Below are 22079 nucleotides of genomic sequence, written 5' to 3' on the forward strand. Positions count from 1 at the left end.
CGTGAATGCAATATTTGCGGAGACATCAATGTCGATTATCTAACAGAAAGCAATAGGAAAGATCAACTAAATTCATTGCCAGCATCTTTCAATTTAATTTACACAGTAAATTTTCCGACCAGAATACAAGGGGATTCAGCTATTTGCAATAGACAACATAATTATCGGAAAAGAAAGAATAGATATGTTTCAGACAACCCCAATAACTAATGGTCTTTCGGATCATGATGCTCAGCTCAGAAATATAAATAATAACACATCATAAAAAAACAACTAAAGTGTGATTCAGAAATATAAACACGGAATCATTAATTAATTTTGAAATAAATCTTAAAAATGAAACATGGGAATAAGTACATAGTCAAAGTGATATAAACAGTAAATTCAACGAGTTCCATAAAATATTTCGAAATATTTTAAATCCAGTTTTCCTGTAAAATGTAAAAATGCAACGATATGCAACAATAGATGAATTACACAAGGTATTAAAATCTTTTGCAAAACCAAGAGATCATTATACATACAGAGCAGAAAAATAATGATAGAAACTTAAAACAATACTATAAAAACTATTTTAAAATATTAGAAAAAGTGATTCAAAAAGTTAAATAATTACACTATAATACAACAATACAAAACTCCGATAACATAATCAAACCACTTGGAACATAATTAAAAAGGAAATTGGATGATCAAAAAGTAAAGTAACAGACATATATCTACAATACAAAAATGTCAGACCCAAGTGAAATTGCAAATATATTTAACAAATATTTTCTTACAATAACTGATAACCTCAACAGCCCCAAGACAATGCTGCTAACAGTTTAGACTCTTTAACATAATATTTTCCAACAATATTCCCAATTATACAAAAATTTCCAACAAACAAACAAGAAATAATTGCAATTATTAAAAATCTAAATCGAAAATCTCCTCAGGGTATGATGAAATAACAAGCAAAATATTAAAAGCGAGTTGACATATTATAGCTGGGTCACTAAGTTATTTATGTAACCATTCAATATTCAATTGTATATTCCCCTAGAGATTAAAATGTTCAGTGGTTATTCCTATCTTCAAAAATGGAGAAACTACGTCTCCAGAAAATTACAATTCATTTGTCTCAATCTTCTCCAAAATCTTCGAAAACGTAATGTATAAAAGATTATATCATCCAGAAAAATAAAATACTTCAGTCCCAGAACAGTTTGGATTTAGGAAAAATAGAGCCACTGAAAACGCAACATTTAGTTTAACTCACAAAATTTTTGAGGCAGTGAATAAAAAATTACAAGTTGGAGGGATTTTCTGTGATTTATCCAATGCATTTGACTGTATATTATAAATCATAAAATTCTCCTAGACAAATTCGATTATTATGAAATTAAAGGCATTGCACACCTATCTCATAGATAGGAAACAGAAAGTCGAAATCAATACAACTATGGAATTTACTTCGACATGGGAACTACTAGTAATAATGGAATTCCTAAAGAAGCAATATTAGGTCTGCTACTTTTCTAGTGTTCGTAAATGATCTTGCCATCCTAATAGGGTAGGGGGTTCTATTTCTGGGCAGTTCAGAGAATTCCATTTATTATGTGCCCTGTATAACTGTTTCAGGTAAATAAAACGCATTACCTTAATTTAGAAACCTTGTTACTGATATCACAACTGAGGGGCTTAGAACAAAAAGCAGGTAAGTGACGGAAACCTAGTTTTGAGGAAATTACAGATAAAGTTCTACATGCAATGAAATATTATACACTAGTTTGGTGAAATGATGCCCATATAGCAGCACTGCACAGTGTGATCACTTACCTGATTTTATCCCAAAGAAACATCCTTTTGGGCTATCACAACACGTACTTACCTCATTTTTTAATGTCACTTACCTGCTTTCTGTTCTAAGCCCCTCAACTATTTTAATTAGAATATTATTTAAAACACCATTTTTCATTTTGTGTTGAAATTTGACTTGCAAATGTCCAAGACTATGAACATGTGTTCTTATTCCCGGACATAATTTTCTTACAAGTGTCCTATTTCTGTACAGTAGGTTTTAAAGTCTTTAAATTATTAATTTCTGTTGTAGGGTCTATATTACAATAAAATGATTCTTACATTTCATATTACTGCATTCCATAACTTTTAGATTTGCATTTCCCGCAGGAAATCTGCTCTTTTCCGATGGCACTAACAAACTTTTTGTAACCAGTCTTCGTCATTCTAAATGCCAATCCAAGGGCCTGCTTATCTCCAAATTCCTTATAGGAGGTAGAATGTAGATAGATAGTCCGCTGTTGTAACTATGTGGATAACTTGTGCGCTTTCCAATCCAAAGGTCCGTGGTTCGATTCCTCGGCATGAGCAATGGAGGAATATCTTCCGTTCACGAAACTGAGTGTTCTATGATGTCCGTCTGCAGAAGACAATATACAACAGGCCAATGACGACAGTGTCACCCAGCCTATTAAACCTGGGTAGCGTCGTACTTCACATACCCACCATCTTGTCTAAGTATAAGTCTATACCTGCCTTGGGGCAGATCACTTGCACTGAAACCTGCTGCTATTCTTAAATTTTCCTTTTCTGTTGTACTTGTTGCTAATTGCAGTTTTCTTTGTCATCGCGTTCACGAGGGTCTTTAATCGTCTTATGTTTAACTTTTTAGCTTCGACTCTTCGACATTGTAAATATTTTCAGATTTATTGAATATATTCTTCTGTTCTGTTCTGACAAACACTTTCCTCTATATAGAAAAGCCAGAAGTCTTAATAGGAAGGCTTTTAGTTCTTTCAGTAATTCTCTTATAAATTTCCTACCTGCACTTCTTGCTTCACTTTTGAATTTGTTATCACATTCAGAGATCTCATATATTCGAAGGCCAGTTTGTACCATTTGCTGGAGTTCAAGGAAGTCCCTTCAGAAATATATTTTATGGGAAGCCAAGCGAAGTTTCTTTCTTGAACGAAAGTCAATGGTTCTGTGTAAGAACTGGAGACATCCGAAACATGTTCGTGATGACGTAACTTGGGCAAAGCATACTTTTCTCTTGCTAATCTTTTATATAAACGTTTCCGATATTATTCCATTTCTTCTTTTATATCACTTCATTATATATAAACGTTTCCGATATTATTCCATTTCTTCTTTTATATCATTTCATTCCATAATTTCCAGGCTCTCATAAAAACAAAGTTTTGGCGTCTGTAACACCGATTAAATGTTCCATTTCATTCAGAAGAAGTTTGATAATTTGTCTTCGAATATTTACCCTTCAAACAACATAACAATTCATAAAAATGAATTACTTATTGGAATCTTTTTGTCCGGAATTAGGAATATCTGTGTGTCCGGAAATAGGAACATTGCACTAATTATCCAAAATTCCCGGACAAAAGTATCCCGAACATTCAATAAGAAATTTGCACCACATAACAATGGTCAAAGCCCTATTTTTCGGAATGAAAACATAATAAACCCTTCGTAAAATAATTTTTCTTGTTTACAGAGATTCTATTATCGTTCAATATTACAACAGGACGAAATATAAAGATATTCTAATAACCTTAGCTCACTTTCCGCTATCTGGTGCTCGAATTTCACACACAATTTCAATGCCCTGTATCTCAATCAGTCCTAGAATGTTACTGCTTTCTATGGACTAGCCAAACGAATGCTTAAAGGATTCTGTATAAGCACAAATTGAGAAAATGTTATTAGTATCCGGAAATAGGACCTGTAAGGTAATTGGCCCCCCCTACCCTAAAAGATGTACGATATACTATTTGCAGATGATACAAGTATAGTAATTACAGCCAATAACTCCAACAAATTCCAATCTTCAACAGAGGAAATTCTTCTCAAAATATGTGACTCGATTTGTCAATAAATTAGTATTAAATCATAACAAAACTAACACAATTCAATTTAAATCCTGTCCAAATTCAACCTCGCAAATTTCAAGCGCAATAATTAACAATAGGTCAATAATAGAAACAACAACCAAATGGCTTAAAAATCGATAATGTATTAAATTAGAAAAATCATATTAAAAAAATTACACCCTAATTAATTCAGCATATATTAGACTTATGCAAAATATGGTATATATCAGTAACTTAAAAACAATATACTTTGCATACTTCCACTCGGTAATGAGTTTTGGAATAATATTCTGGAGAAATTCCAAAAATAGTAACAGTGTATTCCTACTTCAAAAAAAATTAGAATAATAGTAGGTGACAAATCTAGGGAATCGTGTAGAACTCTTTTAAAAACTACAAATAATGCCTATGGCTTGTCAGTATATTTCTTCATTAATAGTTTTCCGTCTATGTAATCGTGAAAACTTTGTAACTAATTCAACATAGCATAAATACGGGTCAAAAATGACTTTCTTACTCCATCGTGCTAGCAAAAGGAGTACGTTTTATGGCAGTAAAATTTTAATAGCCTCCCAATGGATATAAAAATGAAACAAAATAAAATATTATTTAGGGCCAAATTAAAGAAGTACCTAATTTCTCACGCCTTCCATTCTGTAGGTGAATTCATGACACTCAACACCGCTTCATGAAATTGATGCAACAATTTTGTGTTGTACTAGTAGACTATATTGTAAACCTGTTTTGTATATATTTGAAGTAGACTGTGACCTTAAATTAAGACTTTATAGTAGTATTAAGTTTTTTGACTTGTTCCATATTCCAGCTGTGAAGCAATGTACGAATACCATGGAATGTTAATAATATACAATATAATCTCTTTGCATATTCATCCTCAGTCCAAGTATGTATATTGCACATTGTCAGGGTTAAGATTTGAATGGTAATCCCGCTGATCAACAATAAAACTACACATCCAAATCCAAAAGAAATTCTCAACACACAACTCAATTTCAGAACACACACACGCTTTGACTCCACATTACACTACACAAACACACCCCCAAAGGAAACAAAACAAAAGGAGCCAAGACCAGCAACAACCAGTTCTGAAGATGGCCAATAGCAGGCCGAAATATGTTAACAAGGTAATATAAATTTAACACGTGAAAGACACATAATACCTCTTGCGAAGTAAAATTACAGTATATTTGTACAGCTGTCTACAGTAACGGGGAACTTGGGGAGTACCTAATAAGTTTTTCCGACACTCACAAGTTAATGTAAAAAACATATTTGCTTCTAGTTTCTTAAGGAAACTATAAAATTCATTAGCTCGCAGTTTATGGACTCTGCACTCTTTCGTCATACCATTCTTATGGCTTATATCCTGGTAGTTCTTTATCCGTTCCTTCAACTCCAAACATTTCAACATACTCCTGTTATTGGACTTACAAATACTATAAAGTGTAATTGATAATATCGAAGTATAGCAAAACTCCTCTCACTTCTAATTTAATGAAATCATCAACATGTGATCAGACGTTCGATTTTGACGCGTAACTCCACGTGTTTACATACATCCTACTTGATCGGTCAACTTGAAAGATCGCTTTTTGGAAGTAAGCTAATAACTTAGCCTGCTAAGTGTGAAGAAGTTTTACGTGTGAAAGAATACAGTTTTCAACCTTACCGTCCTCAACAAATGTGAGTAAAGTTAACAAACTTCTTATGAACAACTAAATATCATTTTTGTAAAAAAAAAAAACTGCAAAAGCTGCATTTTGAAACTATGCCCTTCAAATGCCTGTGAAAAATTAAGCTTTTTTACTGCAAATCCAGTCTCCCTATCTTTCAAACTGTGGATTATATATTAATTTTCCTGTTATGAAACTTATTGAAAAATTACATTTTTGTAGGAAAAAAATAATTACTCCAGAATTGATGTACATAACAATGAATTATGGGAAAGAGTTAGATATTATCTCAAGTCATTCTTCCAAATAACAATAATCTGTCACTTCATGTCCATACTCACTGAATTTCTACTCATTCTTTCTTTCTTTTTTTTTTTTTTTCCAAGGAATAAGTCTAACCTTACCATACTTGGGTTTAATGTAAAAACTTCATTTTTTACAGGCATTTGTTCCCTGTGTAAAGATTAGGGGGTTTCACGTAAGTATAAAGTCAGGAGTGAAACAGCACTTTTGAAGGAGTGTCCTTAAATTTTTAGTAGGAATTATAGAGGCAAAAACCCTCTTATTTTCAACAAACTAAATGCCTAAGAAATATTTTTGTACAAAGAAATGAAAATGTATTTGTTGGCTTTCCTTTTCTTTCTTTTTGTTTCGTAAAAGCTGAGTCTTAGTGTCCCTTAATGTTCACAAAGGTGAATCTTACAACATGAGTGTCATGAAAAATGTTTATTGTCGTTTCGGCTTATCAAAGCGAATTAATTTCGTTATTGTGATATCGAATGAAAGATCACGATAAAGTTATTTCTGATTATAGCATTATAACTCCACATTCTCCGTTCTCAAGGAAAGCCCTTGATTGGCAATCGGAGTACAAAGTACCAAATACCGCGCGAGGACATTGGACCTCGTGGCACAGACGTGAAAAAAAGAAGCTGAAGTACTTGCAGTTGTAAACGCTACAGTATGAGTTGACAGTTTCACTGCTTTAATTATATGACGTAATTAACACGTGATGTGGCGAGATTCGAACAAAATTTCAAAGTATCTTATTATCTTCAACGTACTATTCAAGTTTCAGAATGATATTAAGAATTTTGAAATATGCTTATCATGATCTTACCTCGCAAATCTCTCCTTTTTTCAGTTCACCTGTATATATAGGATAATGCTGGTGATAAACACTTCTTAAAATTTAACTCTGGACATTTTAATAAAGCAGATCCAATTATTCTGCTTTGTGTTTTAATATTACATTTAATACAAACAAGTAGTGGCGGGTCATCCTACTAAGTTGCTGGTGTCCTAGTACGAGACTACGCTCGGGCGTCGGTTCCAATCCCGCTTGGGGTGAACAATTTAATGTCCTTTTCCCAGGTTTTTGTTTCAACTACAAGGCGAATGTTAGGTAATCACTATAAGCCCGTGTTTGGTCACCTTTAAGACAAGTTAGGTAAGAAGTGACTATATGCTCAGGGCTGAGGAAAGAAGCAAACGGTGCGCCTAAGTACTTTCGTGTCCTTTGTGTATCATACATTCAGGTACAGTCGATTGACACAATAAATTTTATACAACTGTAAACAAAGATATAAGTAAATACTCGACAAACGAAGTAATTCTGTACACTTTATGCGCTCTGTACAACAGAGTATTTTATATCAAATAAAAAGCTTTAAGAAAATCACTTACCTATTCCAAAATTAAAATTAAATTTAAGACAAACAGAAAACTATAAAGTGAAAATGTGAATTATATAAAAAAGAAATTACGTATTGTATTACACTCAGTGATCACCTCGAAAGACATTACAATGACCATCTATGTACATTCTTAGTGCATCGAAAGAAAAAAGTTCCTTTTCTGTTTTAAACAATATTTAGAAACATTTCTTTCAACCTCACAAAAAAAAAAAACAAAAACAAAAAAAAAAAAAAAAGAAATATTGTCTACTGCATCTTCCAGTGTGTTAAAGTTCAGGAACGATGCAGTTGTATTCCTTTTTCTGGTCGTGATTGAATTTGTGATTAACAAGTCAGAAGTTGCATATGATATTTTTTCATCACGCCAATATTTTTCTCTTTTCCGTCATTCATCTAGTATCTGTAGTACCAAGGGTGAAGATTTGGGGATAGTATGGGCCTCTGAATCTGATATAGTTATTATTATTATTATTATTATTATTATTATTATTATTATTATATACCGAAGTACATATGATATTTCCGTGCAGGAATTCTACGTTACCACATGATGAAGAATGAATAGAACAGAGAAAAATTCTCTCCGGCACCAGACTCGAACCCGGGTTTTCAGCTCTATGTGCTGACGCTTTATCTACTAAGCCACACTGAATTCCAGTCCCCATACCGGATCGAATCCTTCTCAGTTTAAATTCCACCTCTCACTTTCTTTTTGGTGTCCTGTCCTCATGTACTGTGTCACTATGTCCAACGCACATTGATTTGCGTAAGTAATCACTTAGTGATTCAAGATGGCGCTCATCCCTTCGGATCCCGGCCACTTAGTCACTTGTAATGAATGCACCTCTGTACATAGTGCGTTGGACATTTTGCCACCTCCAAATATTCTGTGGCACAGTACATGAGGGCAGGCCACCAAAGGGAAACTGAGAGGTGGAACTTAAACTGAGAGAGGTTCGATCCGGTATGGGGACTGGAATCCGGTGTGGCTTAGTGGATAAAGCGTCAGCACGCAGAGCTGAAAACCTAGGTTCGAGTCCCGGAGCCGTAGAGAATTTTTGTCTGTTCTAACCATTCTTCATCATATAATATCTATGAGCTAAGGACTTCAAGCTCTGGGGTATATTATAAATTATCGTCTCGGAATGGGATCTGATTCTTTCAGGGCTGGGAGAATATAGCTCGCCTATCAGCATAGGAATCAAGAATACCACCCGGGCCGCTTCTAGCATCGGAATCAAGAATACCACCCGGGCCGCTTCTAGGACTCGAACTATCACCGCATATATAGGGAGCACATTGGTCATTGTCAGCCTCAGTGTAAGAATCCGTTCCTGATCCGGCTCTGGGGAAGCCGTCAATCATCCACCTTACTTCCTGATGAGCAATTCTGATCTAATAAAAGTCGAGTGTTGTGGAGAGTTGTTTTTATGAAGTAGTAGTATGGTTATATTTTCCGTAAATCGATGGCTTCAATCGCTCCAAGAATCGGGTAGCATAACAAAACCCTCTGAGAAGGCAACTCGGCTAGCAGCGGTACTCATATTTCACTACATTACTCAGAAACTGAGTGTACTATCCCTGTAGTGTCCTGTTGCACTCTCCTCTGTGCCCAGTTAACATATTTCTACCGTGTCGGTGAACAACACTGGGCTATAGCACACTGCCCCGTCGATGTAAGAGAAAGTCAATGTCTACCTAGTTAGGGAACGAAGTCCGGACACTAAAACATTGCTTAGAGGAGAATACAGGTTTAAGGAACGCTGGCTATAAGATGACATTACTTATTTACTCTACTGGTGTATCTTCAGATGTGTATACAAAATGAAAGACATCGCGTGAAGGAGCTCTGTTCATTCGAAGTTTAATGGGTGCGTGCTTGTATTGTTTACTGCATTATAATAGGTTGTTTCGATACAGCACGCCTATTTCCTGTTTAAAAAGTAAACATTTCATAAGGAGTTCAGTTGTGATCTAGCAAAGATACTGTGAAGATGTATTAAAATGTGTTCAATAAAAGCTGCAACTTTGCCTGTGCTTGAGAAAGAATTTGGAGATAATATTTTTCATTCAAGAACGAAAATATATTATGGCGTAATGTGTGTAAGTTAGACATAAAAGTTAATAAACGCCATGATTTACAAAAACATTGTGACTCTAAAAGACACAATGAACATCTGAAATTTTTAGTGATTTGGTTTTGGACCAGTTCACTTGTCATTATTACTTGTGTCTGACGCTGGTATGTGCGAATATTCTGTTCTATAAACTTGAGAATCCACATTTCAAACACTTCATTGAAAAGTATACGTTTAGAAAATTGACGACTTCAATAATCATGCGTACACAATATTTACCTTCGTGTTATGAAGTAACTGGAAATTCTATACGATCTGCTGTTGATAACAATAAAAGAGTTAAACTGAAACTGAAGGGTGTTCTTGGAAAAATTCTGCATATTCGAAATTCAGTGAAGTATAGTGTGAACTAAATAGTGAACAGGCACAAGATTATAATAAATAAAATCTAGGATATTTCAAAATCATAACAATATCACGTGATATCGAAAGAACATTTTCTTGTCTGAGGGGTGTTCCTTCTTATCCCATGCAAAATAAAGGTTAAAATAGCCATTTTCAAGTAGTCATAAATATAATACTACTTATCAGAGCTCTTTTATTTTTTTAGAGATGTGAGTCATATAGAAGATGCAAACCCCGACATTTCCACTTTTCAGAGAAAGTGAGATTTTCACGCAAAACATTTTTCACTTTGAAATCTAAACGTTCACTAATAATTTATAAGAAAACAGCGACAATTCCTATTCATTTGAACACTGCGAATTCATAGTTTACTGTTGATTCAAACGCCAACATTTCCTCGCAGCAGTGAGAAACAATCCCCGACATTTTCGTTAGCCAATACCTGATGCAAATTAAGTCACATGATTCCGCCTTTGCTATCACTTATCAGCTGTACTTCGTTGCCAGCGAATTGAATATTGTGAATGTTACTTAGAAAATTATGAAGTAATAAAGTGTATTTTTTGCAGCAGGCTATAGCTATCTTCCATCACACAGGGTTTTCGGGAAAGTCGAAAAAGTGTAAGGAAAGACCAACGATTATTAGTTCCCGAGTATAAAGATGCATTCCAGCAATTTGGTATATTACCATAACTTGGTAGACACGCAGTAGTATATGACTGAAAAATTATGCTAAACATGAAAATTTCTGGACAGTAGCATTTCAAATTCAACGAGGCTAACATGATGATCCTGACTCGTGAAAATGAAATTCTGAATGTCAGAGCTGAACCATTCTACAGACAAGGTTAATGATTTTCAAATCCTCTTTTCAAAAAGTAATAATAACATTCACAAATTCAAACTTGAAAATTTGTCTTTAGGTGTGCAAGATTAAAAAAGAAGCGTGTTCTGATATTGACTCATTACTAAACCGTCATTTCAGGATGAATGGAAGGAACAAAGTGACTTGAGTTATACAGGCGAGTGATTGATAATGCAGCACACATTAAGTCATTAAAAGTGGAAGAAGAATGCCTCTGTGAAGCACAGAATCAAGCGGAGTTTTCGAGGATTTGGACTGTGGCGGTTCTAAGTAAAATGTTTATAATATTGTATATAAAATATAAACTAACTGTAGATACTTTCAAACAAGTTTAAAACAATTTTTTTCTTTCAAAGAAACAAGTATAAAAGGTAGTGGCAATTCTGAAGTCGTCTTAGCTATACATCCTCCACTGATTTCATTTTTTACTTTTGTTTTTTTTTTCAAAAATATTGTACGAAATATATATTATAAGTAAATTTAATGTCATATTCATGCCGGTTTGTTAGTAGTAGCTGTAAAATAATGCTATAATGGACATTATGAAAAATGCATATAATCAGTAAAAACCAAACTCACGCATTTCCATTTTATCTCGTCATATTTATAGAAAACGACTAACATTTCTTGTCATTTAAAGAAATCATTATGGTGTCAGTTCTCTCTTTAAACGGTTATATACAGTTTACACATTTTATGTAACACAGTTTCTTAGTAGGGTAAATCATTTTTTCATTTCCTGAAAAATTAACATAGGTGGAAATACCGGGGATTGCATCTATACGGCTCGTATACACATTAAGCTTTAAGATTAAAAAAGGATGGTTACTCTAGAGTTAATCATTCAACTTAAAATATATATTTTTTTAAATTTAAACATAATTGTTTTATAAATTCACTACATGCCTGTGATTAAGTACACTCTATTCACTTATTATAGCATACATTGATTTGAAATTTAGCCACTTACTGCTAACAGATACTAAAACACACCCTACCAAAATTATTAATATATCTGCAATATTATGGGCTTATACCAATCATCATCGTCAAAAATGTTTTCCAGATTTCTCAGCACTCACTCACTTGTTCAACTTCCAAGGCAAATCTGTTCTTGATTTGAGCTTTTGGAGGAATGTTTCTCCTCACTCCACTGACCCCTGTTCACATTCGCCTTTCTTTTATAATCAGTAGGCATTTTGTGTTGTAATCTACTCAAATCTGTAAAAAAACAGTTACATCGCAATTTTTGTAAATAATGATCGACTTAGTAGCAAGATAAAATAATAAAGAGATTTATTAAATAACTTTCAAGGTAGATATATTATGAATTTATAGAAATACATATTCATTTTTTTAAACTTCGACATCTATCCATTTAATTCTTGTGGCATCTCTACCTCAAGGCAGAGATGCTACATTCCCTACTTTCCATATTGAATTTTGAACAAGCCGGCAACATCACGTGAAGTCAACAGGAAGAATGTCATAAACCTCTAATGCAGTGTAATTTCTCGGGTACTGCTGTATCAAGTACAGACATGGACAAAATATTAGACAAAATGAATTATATGTGCAACAAAGCTGTATTTATCTGCAGAATTAATGAACAAAAATGTATTTTGAACAGAAATAATGAACAGAAAATTGAGTCTGGATATTATTAGTATTTTGTGAACATTCCCCTATTCTTTATTAACACGTTGATTTTATCAGGGATGCTGGAAACTAAAGTTTGGCACTTTCTCTGAATATCAGCATGATTTAGCCAGCTATCAGACAGTGCTTAAATGAGTCCATGTTTTGTTTTAAGCCTCTATTTGTTCAATTTCTTCTTCAGATTTTAAATTTCATTCATGTCTGGTCTTCTTGGAGGCCATGGGAGAACAGACTGATGAATATCATCTGCAGTATATTATTAAAACACCAGTAGTACCAACACAGCCAGACAAAATATACTTAACCATTGGAAAAATATACCAGATAATGTAAACAATGATATTTACAACAATAGAGACTGTGAATTATATTGACAGTTGATTTGACGAATTGTATTATGTTTCAAAGAAAAATGTTTTAGTCTAAAAATTTGTCCACTCTGTACTTCAGGCACTATAGATGAAAGGTAATAAAAACGTTAAAGCTACATTTCAAAAACTTGCCGCATTATATGAGTTGTAACTCATGTAAAGGATCCTGCTAGAAGACACAATGTTGTGGCAGGAATTTGTGACGTCAATGGCGTCATAACGCTCCAAGTCACGCCAAAAAGTGGAGAAATGGCGCGCATCCCGAGTGTGTATATAAGACGAGGCCAAATCGTCGTAGATTCATTCATTCGTCGGTAGGAGAACTGCTACCACACTTTCTTTGCCACGAACAACATTTTCTCTGCCTCAGAGTGTGAATAGCCCCTTCTCTTCTATTAAGGCCTCCCCACACCAACGCGAAATATTCGCAGGCGTGGCGGCGACGAATATTTCGCGTATACAATGGCAACGAAATTCGCAGGTTACCCCACACCGACGCGAAATATTCGCAGCGCTGACGGAGACCAAATTTCGCGTATGCAGAGGAATATCATGTTGTAGCTCCTATGATAGTCAATCAATCGCACTGTTATTTTAATGATTGGAAGGTCAATGTCTGAGGAAATCATGAAACAAATTTTGAAATCAAAATTGTTTTCAAAACCCTGGGGGAAAAAAGATACTAATTTGGAAGTGATCTGTTCAAAACAGACATTTAGACCTTCAGAAGTGGTTAACGCTTTTTTTTCACGTTAGATGGGGGGTCAAAGGGAATGAAATGTTGAGAAAGAATGGAAATTACTTTTAAAAGTTTCCCCTATTCAAAATCTTTACTGGTTTTCAAGTTACGGCGAGTTAAAGAAAAGAGTATTTTTTACTTGGCGAAGAACTGAAGACAACATCTTGTCTGCTAATACAGAAATCTTTGCTCTGATTTCAAATCCGGTTACGAAATACTTCCATCGCTTAAATTGGTTTAATTACTCGTATGTGTTTTGAAATGTAATAATAAATATTAAAATACGGTAAATGTAATTTAAATATAAATAATGCAATTAAAAATAAATGTAATCACAATATTAAAATAAATGTAGTTATAATATTAAAATAAATGTAACTGAAATATTAGAATACACTTAATTAAATTATTAAAAGAAAAGAATCAAAATGGCGAACGACGATACCTAGTATTTAGCCTTAGATGTTGTGCTTGCGGTTGCAAACGTTGTCAAAGAACTTAAAGCTCTGGAGGAGAGAACACATAGAAAAAAAGAAAGAAGTGTGGGTGAGAAAGTGAAGTCCTCGTAGAAAAATACAAAAGTGCATCAGAAACAAGAAGTTAAAGCAGTGGCGTGCGGATCTTATTGCATTAGGGTAGGCTCTTCATGTTTGCATGCTACATAGGTATACAACTTACAATATCTCGAACAAACTGATAATTTAATATTTGAGTAGCCCAGATGCAAAACCTGCTAATTGACAAAAAAATGAAAAATGAGATATTGGTAACCATGGTTTCAGTTCGTCATTAGCTACGAATTAAGCCATATATTCGGTTGCAAATCCAACTCTAAACCCTTTAAATCTAGTAAATAAAATTGCATACGGTTGCAAAACCTGCTAAGTGTGGAGAGCGTAAGGATGCAATACCTGCTAACTGCACAATGCCATGTTTACTTTTGCAAAACCTGCTAAATGTCATTGAGACAACATGGCCATATTGAGAGTTACGGATGCAAAAGCTGCTATTTCGAGCTCCATAAGGATTACATTGAGCATACTAAAATAACGAATAAAAAAGTAATTGACGTCGATAATGAAGTTACTCTTTGCTCGTATAGTCAAGTTGGTTATACTGCTGCATTTGAGACATCACCTCAGAGATTTTGCCCGCGCTTTATCGAGAACTTCTAACATTTTATGTTGACTCTTGAAGTGGTTACTGCTATTATCTTGCAGTTTTCTAGACTTTGCTGAAATGAGTGAGGCTGGATATGGTGAATCCAGTTTCAATAACTGTATTAGTGTTGAGGGAGAAGATATAGATGATGAAGAGAATGGTAACAGTGAAAAGGAAATGATTGTTGAGACTGAGCCTATGAGGTCTAGAAAGAGGACGAGATGTCCAGAACAGTGGAAAAGGACGAAAGAGAAGAAAGCAAGGTGAGTGTAATCTTCTTAGAAATCTTATAATCATATGTTAATAACCAAATGAGAATTATGAGTTTGGAATGCAATATTACATCATCGGCGTGTTAGCACAACCTTCTCACCTAGGCTGGAGAGAAGTGTGGGAGGTTAAACAAACCGCAGAATTTATCTTATTAGTTTTGGTTCTGCATTGTTGCAGATACAAACCGAAAGCCTTTCCAAAGACTCCCATCTGCAAGCACCCGGACGGTAAACTCAGATGTAACGAACTTTCCATGCAGGATGTAAGAAGAATACATCAGAAATTTCACAAACAACCTGATCGTGTATGGCAGAATAATTTCATATTGCAACATGTCTCTGTCAGTTCTGTAAGAAGAACAATCAACGTAGATAACCCCAGGCGGAAAATAAGCACAAAGTTTGTTTTACCTAAACGAAGAGGCAATGTAGTTGAAAATATTAGGGTGTGTAGGGCAGCTTTTGTGAACATTCTTCACGTTGGTAGAGATAGGCTACACAGATTGTGTCAAAAATATTTTGAAAATGAAACAACGCCCACTGAAACGAGAGGAGGCGACAGGCGAACACACAAGTACAAAGAGAAAAAAGAAGGTGTAATACAGCACGTAATAAAATTCAAACCCCTTCAAAGCCACTATTCTAGGGGCAAGAACTGTAACAGACAGTATCTGCGTAGTGAGCTCAACGTCAAAAAATGTGGTCCATGTACATTGAAGAAAACCCTGAGGAGCTCCATGTTGATTACGACTACTACAGGACGATATTTAATGATCATTTTAATATCGGTTTTGGAACCCCGTATGTAGACAAATGCTCAACATGTTCATCCCTTGAAAACAGGATCACAGCCGAAAAGAGACAAACCGAGAGAGAAGCATTACGAATACAGCTGAAAGTTCACAAGACCCGAAGTGATGTGTTTTATAAACAACTACAGGAACAGACTGACGGCCAACTTACCCTTAACTATGACTGTCAAAAAAATCTAATACTACCCAAGGTTCCCGATCAAGCAGCGTATTTTTCACGCCAACTATACCTCTACAACTTCACAGTTTGTCAGGGGCACTCAGGTTGTTCTCAAACAAAAGAAAACACATTTGCTTACGTTTGGACAGAAAAGGAGTATGCCAAAGGGTCGAATCAAATTGCGTCTGCCGTACATCACCGACTGAGCCACACAAATATGGATTGTTTCACTTCTGTTCGCTTATTCTCTGACGGATGTGGCGGTCAGAATAAGAATACAACTATGCTTGGAATGGTGATTCACTGGTTCCTAAGTGAAGCACCTGAAAACATTAAGAAAATCGAGATCTGGTTCCCAATCGTGGGACATTCGTTCATTCCCCCCGACAGAGTATTTGGTAATCTAGAGAGACAATTCCAGAGCCTCAGTGTAATTGAAAACTCATCGGGGTACGTCGGAATAATCGAGAAGTTTGCAACGATTATTTCTTTGGGGAAAGACTGTCCTGTACACGATTGGAAAGGGTATGCAGATCAAGTTATGAAGAAACCTGGAAATTGGCATTTCCAGTTTCAGAAGAGCAAGAAACTAATCATTACAAAGAGCGTCAGCAAAAGAACTTGTCTCGTTCAAGGGGAACCGTTCTACAACTTTGAATCAGGCGAACCCAAAAGTTTAAACAAAAAAGGCAAACATTTCCAAAAGGGCTACATTCCAAACTCCATTCCAATGGGTGTCATCCTTAAAGAAGCAAAAATCAGGGACATTAAAAGACTTCTGGAATTGCACTTCGGGGAGGACTGGGTTCGGAATGTAAACCTGTCCTTTCACACCGAAATGTTCAATCAACAGCAAGGCCTTGGTGTTGCAGACCTGAGTGAAAATGAGGGTGAACATACAGATGTAGTGGACGTCGAACTTATGGATGAGGAAGAACCAGACATTTTGTAAAGTTGTTATAGTATAACGAAACCTTCAAACTATAATATTATCCTTAATATATTTTACTTTCGTTCCTATTCTTAATTCTTTTTGTTAGTAGTACAATGTTTTTGTGTGTTTAATAATACGTATTTAGGTATGTAAAGAAAATAAAAATATTCTCTTCCACCGTCAGTTTGTTTACAAGTTAGTCTTGTCAGATAAACTGCTAAAATTGATCAAATATCAGGTTTTGCAAACTACTGTATTGTTAAGATGGCTACCTACAGAGTTGCAAATCCTGCTAACTGCTCTATTCGGCTGCAAAACCTGCTATTTGCAAATTAATATACAAAATAACTAATTACTCATTGATCATATATTTCTGAGCTGTAGAAAGAAACACGAAATAATTCTTCCCCATTATATGAACCAGAAATCATGCCTCTAGCATCTGGAGGTAAGTTATTATACAATTTTCCTCATTTGCCAAAATTCGTCTAACATGCAAATAGCTGGTTTTGCAAATGGCCTACTCATTTGATATAATTTTAGTGAGTTCTGACATCAAACCAGAGCAGCAGCCAGGAGGAGGGTAAAAAAACAGAAACCTTCGGAAACTAATGATAAAATAAATTGGTAATTAAATAAATTATAACTTATTTACTTGAAGGTGAACTCCATTATGCGTTCCTTTTTAGAAAACTCCTCAATGACATCGCTGTGGAATGTAGGGGATTTTCGGATTTCATTGAGCTTTTTCTCCTCAATGGACATCAAAGCTAGACTGCTCAATCTTTCTTGCCCTTGAGTTGATCTTTGAAATGATTTAATCCGCATTGACTATTCTGGAAGAGAAATTCCATCTTGTGGGTGCATTTCTTGGAGTTATTCTGTTGGAATATTCAGTAAGAGCATGCGCGCGTTTTGTAGACTTGGAGAAGAAGCTACTTAGTCCATTCAATGTTTGAAAAAAGATCCGGCACTCCTTAATACTTATAGCTGACTGAGATAAGACTAGATTTAGGACATGACTGAAACAATGAACAAATAGAGCTTTAGGATAAATGTCTTGAACTTTGGTTTTAAGTCCATTTATTTCTCCAGCCATCACTGCCACACCGTCGTATGTTTGACCAATTAATTTGTCTCTGGTATCATAAGATGCCACTATGTCCATTACATGACTAAATGAATCATTAGCGGATTTATCTGCACTCACATCAACGAAGGAAATAACCATTTCTTGAGCCTGTGCTGTATGGTCATGGACATATCTGAGAGTGGTGGACAGTTGTGATTTGTTGGTTTCGTCGGATGTTTCATCTAAAATAATTGCAACGTGCTGGGCCATGGAAATGTCATTCTTAATAGATTCCATCAACACGCCACTGATAGCAGTTATCAGGTCATTTTGAATTCTGTTCGATGTGCCCTTAAATGTTGTATACGACTCTAGATGTTCTCGAAGAGTAGTGTCGTAGCTGCTCAACAAATGTAAAAGTTGTGTATAGTTGCCTTTGTTAAGTGAATCTTCACTTTCGCCATGCCCTCTGAACGGCAATTTTTGCATGGCTAAGAAGCATGTTGCGTCGATTAGGAGTTTAAATATTTCTCTGTTCTTCTTCACCATTTCATTGCGACGCGCCACATCTGATTTCAATTGTTGATCAAGATGGATGTTAATACGAACACTTCCAAAACAAGAAAGCTGAACAACCGAACGCAAATAATACTGCGATCGTTCGTGTTTGACAATGGCATTGCTGAGATTATTTAAATTATTATAACCCTCTTTGTTCCCCACACACTTTGTTCGTTACAAAATAATAAGCATGGCCAGCAAAATAATTTATTAAGATGACTGCATCCGGTTAGCTAATTAGTTTTCACATATTGGTTCACATTGAAATAACGTAAATATTCTCTACTCTTTTCTTTTTGTAAAAACTTTAAGTTCGGAAGCGCCGGCACTGGTCTTCCTCCCACAGTTACAATTTCATCTTTTTCGCTAAATGATCTACAACCGAAAGGCTTTTTAAAAATCTGTTCAATTATACAGTGATCTTCTGCCATATTACAACAATATCGCACTAGTTATACTTCACTTTGTTTCAATAAACTCTATAACATACTCACTTTACCACCAGAAGTTCAAATAAACATTATAATACTGTACTTTCATCACCAAAAGCGCTTTCAATAGCGCCTACCAGCCTAGCGTATTACGGTAATGGGCAAGACACGTAAATCAGGGCGCATGCGCCAGCTGTTCTAATGTACTGACTATGAAGGGAAACACTCATAAGTGCCTCATAAGTGGTGCCTTCTTGGTATCATTTGTGAGGTTCAGACTTTTCTTCGGAAAATTGACTAAACAACAATCCTATAATATTGTATTTAATATTTAAAAATTAATTGCAAGTCGGTTATTTTAACATTATGTAGACAAATATCGCATAATAAAATAAAAATATTAGCTGAAGTCCAAAACATTGATTATTATTGATTGAGCTGCAGTGACACCAAACGCGAGTACTAATGTTAGGAGATACAGCGCGAATCCGTAAGGTTTAATGAAAACAATTACTAGGCCTATTTAAGTTTATTGAAACAACTCTTCTGTACTACCTAATACAAAAGTTCCTAGAGTATTTCATAGGAATAAAATATGAATGAGATTAGTATTGACAAAAAATTGCTATTAAATATAAACTTATATGTTTTCTTTTAAGAATGAAACCTTTCCTAAACTAAGAAAATTATAAACTTTGAACTATTAAACCTTAGTAAGATGTTAAATGACGCAAAGTTCATGTAGGTAGGTTCTCTAGAAATATAGTTCTGTACTAAGCAATGCTATGATATCCTGAAGGACTGATAAAAGCCAACAAAGATGCGAATATGAATTTATTCCTTATAGACAGGCCGTATGTAGGCTAGAATTTTTCTCTTAAGATATGTTAAAGATGTGAATAACTTACCACTTTCATTAAATTCCAATTGGATTGCATCTCATATTGCCCTTTTTCCTTACTTACTTGTAATCCTCTAGAATAAATCGTATAATACTGGATATTTCCTTACAATTTCTCACAGAACGCCATCATAAAATTCGCGACGGCAGCGAAAAAATCCGCGCAGGCGACGAATCTAAATTTCAACGCTGCAGATTCGCAGATGTCCGGCGATACATTCGCGTCGGTGTGGGCACACTCATATACCGCAATGTACACTGAGACAGTGGCAACTTTGCGAAGCGAAACATTCGCCACCGCTGTGAATATTTCGCGTCGGTGTGGGGAGGCCTCTATTCTTTCCCCACACTCACTTCTGCTTTCGCCTCGTTTCTCCCCAGGCACTCCCGTCTCATTCCCCCTCATCATTCGGAGCCTTTGTAAAACTGAACAATAAATAGTTAAATCACCTCTCACTTATTATAATTATCTTCCGTCCTAGCTTCGTCACATCTTCATATAGTCTCAATCAGAGTCGAAGAAACAAATATTTCAATATTCGAGATTTTCTCAAACGACACTCCCGTTTCCCCTAATCACGACCGAGGGGAGGAATTAATTATTGAAATAAATATCTGTACTTGTAAACAGAGTTTTTCCTTTCAACATCGCAACATCACCCCAACAAACACTTTGGCCCACCTTGTCCCGTCACTCCCGTTTCCTCTCTCTTCATGTGTCACCACAGCACACAGGGGACGTCAACGGAGGCCAGCGCACGGCAATTGCCTACCATCGTCCCTTCATCACCTCCACACAAGCTTCGGCCCACCTTGTCCCGTCACCCCTTTTCTGCTCTCTACACCTGGAACTACAGCCAGAAGAGGATGTCAACGGAGAGCGATGCACGACACAGGGTTTCCTTGGCATTCTCCCAGTTCTCTCCATCAGTCCTCTCTCATTATTCATTTCAATATTCATTATCATTATATCAAGAGCATTCACCCGAAACGTTGAGGCGTGATGTAGTACAGATGGCATTAGTTTGAGGAGGTTTAGTAATCCTTCGGAGGGGGGAGATAAAAGGCATTATAGCGGTAGTACATAATTTTATTAAGACGTACAGGCTGAATACACAGATGGCACCACAGAGTTGAGCCGCTGTATCTAGAAAGGCGCGCCCGTTAATATTTAATAAATAGTTCCCTGTTTAGAAGAGGTAACGCAGAATAGGCCCACTAAAGGCTGCAGTGCTAGCCTTTGGGCCTCTCTTCCTTAGCAAAAAAATGTTTAATTAATTTATAAAATGTAATTAGGAGTGAGTTGGAAAATTTTAAGTCGGGGCAACTTCAGAACAAAATATAGTGCATATATGTTATTTTACCACGCTCGCGGAATTATTGCGGAAGCGGCAGTGCATTCGAGCGTAGAATGATAAAATATACCGACGATATGTTCTTAAAATGATTACTAGTCTGTGTAACTCTACTGATGAATTGTATATAGACCTACTGTAAATTGAATGGTAATATGTATAGCTCAACTGATGAATTGTTTATGATTATAAATTGAATTAATCTACTTGATATTAATTGCACAAATTTGTATAGCTTAATGAAAGTATGATACTTTGTATTGTATATAGTTTTGGCCGATGAATTCTATATGCTTTAAATTGAATAGTAATCTATATAGCTCTACTGATAAATTGTTTGTGTTTGTAATTTGAAGTAGTTTGCATGATATGTATTATCAATTTCTGTATATCACAACTAGTTGAATTGTTTATGCCTTAAATTTAATTAACTTGTTTTGTATTATACATATAGCTCAATTTATGAATGATCGTTTGTGTTTGTAAATTTAATAATCTGATTGGCTATGTATTGTATACTTTTAGTAGAGCCATCGATGTAGCTCAGTCGGCAGACTCGCTGGGCTGCTGATCCGGAGCTGCGTTCCGGCTTGGGTTGGATCCCCCTTTGGTCTTTGGTTTCTTCTGAGGTTTTCCCCAGCCGTGGGACTGAAGCCGGATGGTCTATGGCGAATTCTTGGCATCAACCCCTTTGATTTGATTACCTGGTTGGGTTTTTCCGAGGTTTCCCCCACCAAAAGGCAAATGCCGGGTAATATTTTGGCGAATCCTCGGACCTCATCTCATCTCACTACATCTCGCCAAAATGTAAAAAAAAAAATGTAAAAAATTGCACAAAATTGTAAAAATTGTAGAAAATTACTAAATTGTAAAACTATAAACATTTGTAAAAATTGTAATTGTAATATTGTAAAATGTTGACTTGTTCCACATCTTAAAGCTTCATTGCTCATGTAAGATCTATGGAATAAAATAAATGAATGAATGAATGAATGAATGAATGAATACGCACTTTA

The sequence above is a fragment of the Periplaneta americana genome, chromosome 10 (assembly GCF_040183065.1).
Source record: "Periplaneta americana isolate PAMFEO1 chromosome 10, P.americana_PAMFEO1_priV1, whole genome shotgun sequence".
Classification (NCBI taxonomy): domain Eukaryota; kingdom Metazoa; phylum Arthropoda; class Insecta; order Blattodea; family Blattidae; genus Periplaneta; species Periplaneta americana.